This window comes from Ranitomeya imitator, chromosome 6 (assembly GCF_032444005.1).
Source record: "Ranitomeya imitator isolate aRanImi1 chromosome 6, aRanImi1.pri, whole genome shotgun sequence".
Classification (NCBI taxonomy): Eukaryota; Metazoa; Chordata; class Amphibia; order Anura; family Dendrobatidae; genus Ranitomeya; species Ranitomeya imitator.
In genome coordinates this window covers 50,503,535-50,512,942 of record NC_091287.1, presented here as the reverse complement: position 1 = coordinate 50,512,942, position 9,408 = coordinate 50,503,535, and the positions used below count along the sequence as shown (strand labels likewise).

At 40.4% G+C, this 9,408-nt stretch overlaps 1 long non-coding RNA gene across 1 annotated transcript; it reads left to right on the top strand.

The window, feature by feature from the left end:
• Positions 1-3,355: 3,355 nt before the first annotated feature.
• LOC138641879 (uncharacterized) lies at positions 3,356-5,978 on the top strand. Its single transcript, XR_011313955.1, has 2 exons — positions 3,356-3,580; positions 4,508-5,978. It is a non-coding gene; the product is annotated as an uncharacterized lncRNA (long non-coding RNA).
• The last annotated feature ends 3,430 nt before the right edge of the window (positions 5,979-9,408 follow it).

Below are 9,408 nucleotides of genomic sequence, written 5' to 3'. Positions count from 1 at the left end.
AAATAGCAACAAGGCTACAGATGGAATATAATAAGTCGAACAGGAAAGCAGGAAAACACCTTCGTCTAGTAAGCCAGTGCATGGAAAAATATAAACCAAGGCACATATATGGATCTAAGTAAAGGCCGACAGAGGTCCTATAAGTCTAGTAAAGTAACTAGTATGTGAAAAGAAATTCCATTATATATTACATATTACCGGATGCGATACAAACCGTGAACACCGCCGCAAGAGCCAGTTGTCACATGATGGCTCTTGCGGCAGTGTTCACGGTTTGTATCGCGTGTCTGGGTATCTATGATGACTGGACCCAGCAACGATACGGCGCCTTTTTTCCTATCGCCGCTTTTTAGAATATTTGTTACGATCATGCGGCGGTGGGGGTTTCTGAAGTCCTCCGGGCGGTATATATACCGTATATATATTGTGCTGCTAATTTATAATATTTTTTAGCAATATAAATCTGACCTTTCGTTTCATCTGCGCATGCGCCCTGGTCTTCTTCCGGGTATCTCGTTGTAATGGCCTATTGCAATATAAAAAGGGATCAAACCAGCATCTATCCACCCCTGGACGAAGCATTTCATTGCGAAACGCGCGTCGGGTGTGGTGGACGCCTGGTTACCCTGCATCTGATCCGGTAATATGTAATATATAATGGAATTTCTTTTCACATACTAGTTACTTTACTAGACTTATAGGACCTCTGTCGGCCTTTACTTAGATCCATATATGTGCCTTGGTTTATATTTTTCCATGCACTGGCTTACTAGACGAAGGTGTTTTCCTGCTTTCCTGTTCGACTTATTATATTCCATCCGTAGCCTTGTTGCTATTTTTTGTATGTGAATTAGTCATTTTGTATCACAGATCAATTGTGGATGATACATGTTTTTTCCAGGCGTTTCCACCTTTCTTTTCTTGTTCATGTGATCCTCACCTGTATATTATTACTAAGTCCTTTGTTTTAATCTCCTTTAATAAAATTATACCTTTTATGATCTCCTTTTTTGTGTTTTTTGTGTGTTGCCATCATTCATAGGTGATTATGATTAATATTATGGCTCCTATTTAGGACATATATATAGGTGTTTTGTTTTTTCTCTTCCTCTGTCAGCGGTCACTGGTACCGCTCATTACAGGAATGAATATGCGGCTCCACCCCTATGGGAGTGGAGTCCATATTCATAACTTTAATGAGTGGTACCACGTGACCGCTGAACATAGGAAGAGCTGCGGCACCCAAAGACCATGGGACAGGCAGGGACAGCGCCAGGAGCGCCAGGAACAGGTGAGTATGCGACAGTCCTCTCTCCCCCTCACCCGCCAACCCTGCCGCCGACCATGACTCGAGTATAAGCCGAGAGGGGCACTTTCAGCCCAAAAACTTGGGATGAAAATCTCGGCTTATACTCGAGTATATACGGTAAGTGAACTACTGTGACTTTTTTTTTTGATGTTGAGGTGCAAGATATCTGCTGGGACTTCTGAATCTTCAAGTATTGGGTGGAATCGGTATTAATCAAAAGAACAAGTAATCGCATTGAGAGCCATAGTCAGGGGTCTAATTATAGAGGGTGCAGGCATCGGGAGCCTGGTGCCTAGGGGGTACAAAAATATTCTCTAACACATAAGAGAACAGGAGAATTGTACAGGGTTCTCAGCTATTTACATAACTGGTACTCAGATGTCCATCACCCTTCCCATCTCTCCTCTCCAATGACTTTATTAACCAGAGTCATTTAACCCCTTAGTGATGGAGCCAAATTTTTGAAATTTGACCAGTGTCACTTTATGTGGTAATAACTCTGGAAAGCTTCAACAAATCCAAGTGATTTTGAGGTTTTTTTTTCGTGACACATTATATTTTATGGTAATAGTAAATTTAGGTCTATATGTTTTGTGTTTTGTGTTTATTTATAAAAAATATCAGAAATTTGTCAAAAATGTTTAAAAATTAGCAATTTTCAAACTATGAATGATTATCCTTTTAATCCAGATAGTCATACCACAGCAAGACATTAATAAATAACATTCCCCACATGTCGGCTTTACATCAGCACCATTTATAAAATGTTATTTTATTTTGTTAGCATTTTAGGAGGTTTAAAAATGTAGCAGTAATTTTTCATTTTTTCAAGGAAATTTACAAAATGTATTTTTTAGGGACCTATCCGTGTTTGAAGTGCCTTTAGGCGTCCCATATATTGGGAAACCCCCAAATGTGATAACATTTTAAAAACAGCACCCCCTGACATATTGAAAACTGCTGTCAGGTAGTTTATTAACCCTTCAGGTGCTTCTCACGAATTAATGCAAAGTAGCATGACAGAAGTGAAAATGTGCATTTTTACCACCTAAATGCCGCTAACTTCTGAACAGGTTACAACAGCCGACAGACTCCAAGGCTGCTGTTTGGTCTTGAATTGCCATGATAAACACCTACAAATATCCCTGATACTATGCCATGAAGGAAACATCTAATACACCAAAGAGACAACCTTCACACAAGGCTATGAGGTAAAAAAACATATATAACCTTTATTAAACACAATACATATTAAAACAAAGGGATGGACTCTGGAATGAGGATCCAACGGTTGCGTGCATCTATCTCTTACCCAAGATCCATAAAGATCCGGTCTCACCCCCAGGTAGGCCCATAGTGTCGGGGGTGGGTAGTCTATGTGATTCTGTCTCTAAACTTATAGACTTCCATCTTAAACCTCTGGTGGAAACCCTACCTTCCTTTCTCAAAGATACGACGGATGTTTTGAAAAAACTGGACGGTCTACAACTTGAGGAGAATATGGCCTTAGTCACCTGTGATGTCGAATCGTTATATACCTCGATTCGACACCAGGATGGCATTGAAGCAGTTTCCTTTTTTCTATCCAGTAGTGATCTCGATCGGGGTCTGGTTTCTTTTTTGATTAAGGCCCTGGACTTTGTACTCACCCATAACTTTTTCTTATTCCGTGATTCTTTTTTCCTCCAGATGCAGAGTACTGCTATGGGGGCGTCTTGTGCGCCCCCATATGCAAATTTATTTTTAGGGTTATGGGAGCGTGGCATTTTCCAAACTGACCCCCACCCTTTGAGTCAAGGTGTGATGTCATGGTGGAGGTATATTGATGACATCCTTATGGTGTGGCAGGGGAGTGAGAATGATTTAGATCAGTTCATCAGTGTACTAAACTCCAATGACAAAAATATTAAATTGACCTATAAATATGAAACTAAAAAGACCGAATTTTTGGATATTTCCATTAAAGTTGGGGCTGATGGAACCATTCATACTGACCTGTTCCGTAAGACCACCTCGGTTAATTCCCTTCTTCATTCCTCCTCACAGCATCCACGCCATCTGATCAAAAATATCCCCACGGGACAATTTCTGCGGGCAAGGAGGATTTGCTCCCAAGATGAATTATTTGAACATCAGGCTCAAGATCTATGGACACGGTTTAGAGATCGGGGCTATGGCAAGAAGATCATCTGTCGGTCATATCAGAGGGCCTATCATAGCCAAAGAAGTGTCCGGTTACAGAAACAAACAACTGTGAAAGATCATGATCAGGTACGCTGCATCCTGGACTTCAATTCCAGAAGTGATGATGTTAAGAAGGCAATCATTAAACATTGGCCGGTACTTCTGATGGATAGGACTATTGCTAATTGCGTTGGGTCTCATCCATCGATTACCTATAGACGTTCTTCCAATTTGAGGGATCAGTTGGTACATAGCTACCATGGGAGTCCTGGCCCTAAATATATTTTTGGAGCCAAGGGCCCTGCATGGGGCTGTTCCAATTGTGGCAAATGTGTTGCCTGTTGCAATATCGTCACAGCTCTTGATTTTTCTAACTCTAGAGGTGACAGGATGTATCGCATTACACACACCATCACGTGTACCACAAAGGCGGTCATATATCATGCCACGTGCCCTTGTGGCTTGATTTATATTGGCATGACCACGCGCGAGTTGCGTAGACGGGTACGAGAACATGTGTTGGACATTGAGGGGGCAACTGCGGTATCTGACCCCCTTAAATTAAAATCTATCCCACGTCATTTTAAAGCTTTCCATGGATGTGATCCAACCGGCTTACAGGTCAAAGGCATTGATCGAGTTTTCATTGGGCTCAGGGGAGGCAACTGGAAGAAGATGTTGGCCCAGAAGGAGGCTCGGTGGATTTTTAAACTGGGCACTCTTGCACCACTGGGCTTGAATGAATATAATAGTTTCTCGCCTTTTTTGCCAGGATGACTCAGCCATATTCCTTTGTTATGGGTCTTTGTTTACATACATTATTTGCACTTTTATCTCTCTTTTTTTCGCCTTTAGTCTAGGTCGGCTTTGCTTAATATGATACAATATACCTTAGTGCAATCTTTCTTTTTTCATTTATGTTTTTGGTTTTAGTTGGTCTTTTTTACTCTTTGCTGTATAGTGTTTATATTTGTGTTTTTAATTATTGTTATTTTTTATCCTTCGGTCCTCTAGGGTTGGTGCTGTCTTTTGGAACATTGGGATTTGTGAAGATTTTGTATATCTGTGGACCTATTCTACTGTTATTAGCTTTGCTGCATTGGCCTTATGTGCACTTACTCATGTATTTGGATGCTTTTGCATCATTACACTTATGTTTATTTTTGATTATTATCATATACACATAATTATTTTATGTTGTTTATTTTTTGTTTGCGTTATTTTGTATGTGTATTAATACAATTCCTTCCTTAATAGGTCTTATTATTCACTTCGCACTTTTTTCACATCGCACTTTATTATTTTTTATTTATTTATTTTTTCAATTTTCGTGCCTAATGCGGATCCAGTTTAGGGTCGCTATTATTATGCATATACTGGCACGGTTCACTGATATAGCACGGCTGACGGTTATTTCGGTCCTGGATATATTGCAGTGATTGTTGCCATCACTTGCGATATGCCAAATATATGACGGGTCCCTCCGCATGTACCATGGGGACCTCATTGCGTTTTATATTATATATACTAATCTTCTTATATCTGGCGTTACCATGGATATAATGGGGGTTGACCGGACGTATTATGATGACTTTGTTAATATCTCAGGGGGCCCAATTTGTTGCGTGGGTTATCTTTAACAGCGCTGCCTTTATTACGCATTGTATAGACATCTACTTAATGTGTATTACATCTAGGTTTACAGTGATGGCATACTAGATGGTGTGCGGCGGCTATGATGGTCTACTGTGTCTCCGCCCAGCGTGTAATGTTTCCATGGCTATGGTGGGGGCGGGTCGTAAACGCTACTGCGGCGGTGTCTATTCACCATGGTTTCCTACGTAGAGTATTGGTCACGCCTTATTGGTTCGTCATGTTAGACGCCGGCTGGTGGCATCTGTGGGCGGTTGCTATCGTTGCCTACGTTGAGCCGGATATTGCGCAGTGGCGTGTTTGTCATTTCCGGTCCGCGGCCCGGCATCCATGGTCCCCACGAGGTAATGCGCTAGCGTTAGTGTGTATCATGGCGCTTCCGGTCGCATCTTATGACTTGCAGACATATGTAGGCGCTATGTTTTATCCATTCTGCACATGCGTTCACAGCAGTTCTCTATCGCATCATTATTTCAGCACCGTTCCTATTGGACTATTGGGATATAAATTACATTGCTGGCCGGCACCTAACCACCCCCAGACGAAGCATTTCGGTGCGAAACGCGCGTCGGGTGTGGTGGGTCCCCAGGAGCGCTCCATTTTGGTAATTATATACATTACTTCTTAACATGTTGTGATATATGTATGAGTATATATGAGTAATTGCACATTGGCACTTGCCAGTTCAGATTGTTTTTACCATTGATGTTATTTATGGAACTTCTGCTCTTGGTTACCCACCTTCTGTTCTGTGTCCTGGGTGTTTTACCCGTTACCATCTACTTTTAATATGTATTGTGTTTAATAAAGGTTATATATGTTTTTTACCTCATAGCCTTGTGTGAAGGTTGTCTCTTTGGTGTACTTGAATTGCCATGGCAAACATCAGGACCACACAATCATGGTCTAAGTAAGGGCACCAACTGGGATAAAGAGGAAGCCCCCACACTCTGTTAACCATTTATAATGATGTAGTCACTATTGACAGCAGCATCTAAGGGGTTAAACAGATTTGGACGGTGCAAGCACTGATCGTGGCTGATGCAGCAAGTTGTCAGCTATAGTGGACAGCCGACAGCTGCTGGATTGTCACCTGTATGGGGATGCTATTCTCTTATATCTCAGGTCAGTTAAAAGACGTATTGGCGGTCATTAAGGAGTTAAGTTCAGAAGCACTAAAGTTCCTAAGGATTCAAGTAATTTGCATCCTGCCATTGTGCGGCAGAAATTGTTTCAACTCTGCTACATTGTCAGTTCAGACTGCTCTGCTACAACTCTGCTATATCATTGTTACAGCTCTGCTACTCAGACACAGCTGGACTTGCTTTGCTGTATTAGTCATCGCTACACCAGCTCTGCTACATTAGCCATTGCTGTTACAGCTGTGCTACATCAACCATTGCTGTTCCAGCTCTGAGTCATGATTGTTCCAGATGTGCTGCATTACCCATCACTGTGCCCGCTCTGCTACATTAGTCATCATTATTAAAACTCCCAAATCAGAGTCATCTCTGCCAAATCCGTCATCGCTGTTCTAGCTCTGATACATCTGCTATCGATGTGCCAGCTCTGCTACATCAGCTATTGCTGTTACAGCTGTGCTACATCAACCTTTGCTGCTCCAGCTGTGCTACATCAACCTTTGCTGCTCCAGCTGTGCTACATCAACCTTTGCTGCTCCAGCTCTACTACATAAACCATCACTTTTTCAGCTCTTCTACATCACCTCTATATAGCTCTTACATTTTTGACACCACTTCATCCATCTTAGCAGTCTGGCTGCACCAGCGTCAACTGTCCGTGTTTCTCAAAAACTGCTCGTCTACTAGGAACTTCTAGGATCCAACTCAGACATTAGGTGAGACATAACAATAACTTCCATAGAAGTGTTTGGCGAAACAGCACACGTGCTTGGCCACAGATTTATACAAACTTTCGCTCTCTGTGGTTTTACTAATGTTGTGGGCGCAATCAGGGGTGTAATAGGGGCTTCCCCTACTATAGTGATCTGTGAGGGTCCAGTGGATAGCTGACAAATTATACCTAATGAGTTACACCTTAATATTCACTAATGTCAAACTGTGATACAATTGTACTAGTAAATATAACATAAAAATCAGCTTTGGCCCAAATGAAAAGCGAAAGAGAAGAATCCACTAAGATAAAGTTGAAAGATAATATACACTTGCTCTGAAATAGAAAAAAGAACTAGATTTTGATGAGAAATTTCTTTAAAAATATAATAGAGCCCTTGGAGGAAGATGAGAAGATGGGATGAAAAGTACATTAAATAAACTCAAGAGAATGATGGAAGATTTAGCTGGATATCTCCGGTTGACTGGAAAAATTAAAATTGCTTTATGGCAAATGGGATATTTTATGCTTCATCCACTTCGCAATAAATAATATTACTTGCATGTGTAAGGAAACGGCAGAGAAAGACAATCGACTTTTTGTGCTGGATGTCAGTGTTAGTATTGGATCAGGCAGCTCTCGGCATTATACAACTTCTCTGATAATATGCATTTCTCAGATCAATTGCCCAAATATTAGAGAAATTCAGTATGAATTGAATTCTGTCAACGTTTTGGAAATTTGCTGGAAAAGGCAAATTAGAAAAAAATTGCCATTTTATTTGTGCAAATTGCCAAAAGAATTCCCATTGCCATTTTGCACAAAGAAGATTGCATGAGCCAGAGAAGGATCATGTGACTACAGATACAATCGCATGGGATTCTCCATAATGCCTTGTGGCTATCACAACACATGGTATAGCACAGCCAATCAGGAGAGACTATCACAGCCTGTATAAAAGCAGAGGCAGGGAATGCAGCAGCTATTTTGTAAAGAGTCTCCATGGTGAGAGCTTATAGCTTAGCAATGCAGCTAAGGAAAGAAAGCTTTAAAAGACTGAATGAATATTACAGATTGTGTGTGAAAGGACAATGGTGATAGAGTAGTTACCATCCGTTTACCCATAGCCATATATGCTGAAGTCACTTGGACGTTACGAAGGCTTTGTTTGTAATAAAAAGCTTTGGAAAGTGTTGAATACAGTCCTAAGAGACCGCAGAGTGTTACACATGTATATGTAGGGCAATTGGAGGCTTTTTTTTGTATTTGCGATTCACTGTAAATCAAATTATTTTAGTAAAATTCGACAAAGCTGGCAAACTCAAAATTTCAAAAGATTTGTTTTTCTCTAGTAGACAGAATACTTGATTGAAAAAAATGGAAGAGAAAGTGGTCAAACTTAACTGCAAGTATGCAAATCTCGGATAAGTGATGTATGTGACAAAAGCAAGAATTGTTAAACAGAACCCTAACATTGGGAAGTCTACCCACTGATAGGGCTCCCAATGTTACAACTCTCCGTAAAGTTTTGTACCTCTTTAAGATTGTCTAGTCTAAATTTAAATAAGTCTATTTGGGCCAGAAATTTGAACCAATATTTTGGTGCATCATATAGGCCACATCCCTTTTCAGACAAACCGCACCCCTTTTCAGTGAGGCCATGTCCCCATTGTGAACAAGGAGCAAAAATAGTCAAAAACACATAATAAATATGGTGAAAAATCATGGAAGACTTTTTTTTGGCACCAATTAATAGTATTTGCACAATTCATGATCCCCTTGATTATACGGGAGAAGTTCTCAAAATTGAGGCAACTGAATATCCCATATTTAGAAATATTTTCTTCTTGACAGTATTATTTTAAACCATAATTCATTTGGTAATCCAACAATGATTTTGTGGCGCCATCATGGGCACAAGATTTGCTTCCACTGGTGAGATGCAATTTATTGACTGTTGTGGTTTCAAAACCTTATAGGAATTTCAGTCTTCTGATGGGAGAGTCCCTCTATGAAAAGCTGATTACAGAGTGTTCCAAGTGTTCAATTTACTGTAACTACAGCGCTCCTAAAAGGGATAATAAATCATTAGGGTATGTTAAACATGTAGAATAATTAGCAATTTTTTTTACTGTTACAATCACAAGAATGTAAAGGGTTTTTATCTCATGGGCTTTCATAGGGAAAAAGTGGCAGTAATCAATTATAATGTGACTCTCATGCAGTAATTATTTAAAATAGCAGAGAGTGTAGAAATGGCGCATGAAAGAGAAAAAAGGGGTAAAAAAAGAAGCAAAGTAGAGAAATGAGGATCTCTTTCTGTACCTCATTGCCCTTTCCCTGTGACCCCAATGGCATGATTGGCATTCGGTAGTTATGTCATCAGGAGATCTCGATCTGTCATATAC